This window comes from Octopus bimaculoides, chromosome 20 (assembly GCF_001194135.2).
Source record: "Octopus bimaculoides isolate UCB-OBI-ISO-001 chromosome 20, ASM119413v2, whole genome shotgun sequence".
Classification (NCBI taxonomy): Eukaryota; Metazoa; Mollusca; class Cephalopoda; order Octopoda; family Octopodidae; genus Octopus; species Octopus bimaculoides.
The window spans coordinates 4,095,077-4,096,022 of NC_069000.1; positions in this window are offsets into that span (position 1 = coordinate 4,095,077).

Below are 946 nucleotides of genomic sequence, written 5' to 3' on the forward strand. Positions count from 1 at the left end.
TATATATATATATATATATACAGAGGGCAAAGAATAATAAATTGTCGTCTAAATTACGCAAAAGTTAAAATAGCACTGACTTCTCATTGTAACGATATATTTACTAAAATTACGTTAAAATATCTTGAAATATTAAAGAGCTAATTTATTTAATAAAATCGCCATTTGCTTCAACCACGGCCTCCGGATGACTTCGGAATTTCCAGCAACTCTTCTGGCATGTACGTCTGTATGTACGTATGGAATATTCCTGAATTCGTGGTAAAGAAGCATTTTCAGACCAGAAAAAGGTACAACTTTTTGTATCTTATCATTGCGTTAAAGAAATATGCAGGTTATCTCGACGTAACATTTGTTCACCAGTCAATAAATATTCATTGTCACTTTATGACAATTACAGTTTTACGTGGAAAACTACATAACACAACATAGCACATAAAACTGAAATTACTTGTGTCGATGATTCACAACAATTCGGAGTAACGCTTGCAACAATGGTCACCTAAGAGAGTGTTAGCCATTCGAACGGTCTCAATTATATATTCATAACTTTATTTTATAATTCGCAACTTCTTGCTATTCATCATTTATGGAAATGTGCGCTGCTAAAAATTACGACCATTTATATATTTCCCAAATACACTCGCTCTTCCCACTTTGTTTATTCGTAATCTCATATTCTGCATCCATCCATCTCTAACGAGTCCAGAAGCGTCAGTATTTGCACATACATTCATACGCACGCGCATACACGTATATAGAATGTTACTTGCAAAGTTACACGTCATCGAGTAAGAAAAGATATATGACGCACACATACCTATATTGAGGTATGTTATACATAAATATATTTATACAGATATATATGTGCATATGTGCATGCGTTTGTGCGTTTGTGTGTGTGTCTACATAAATATATAAATATAGACATATATATATATATATA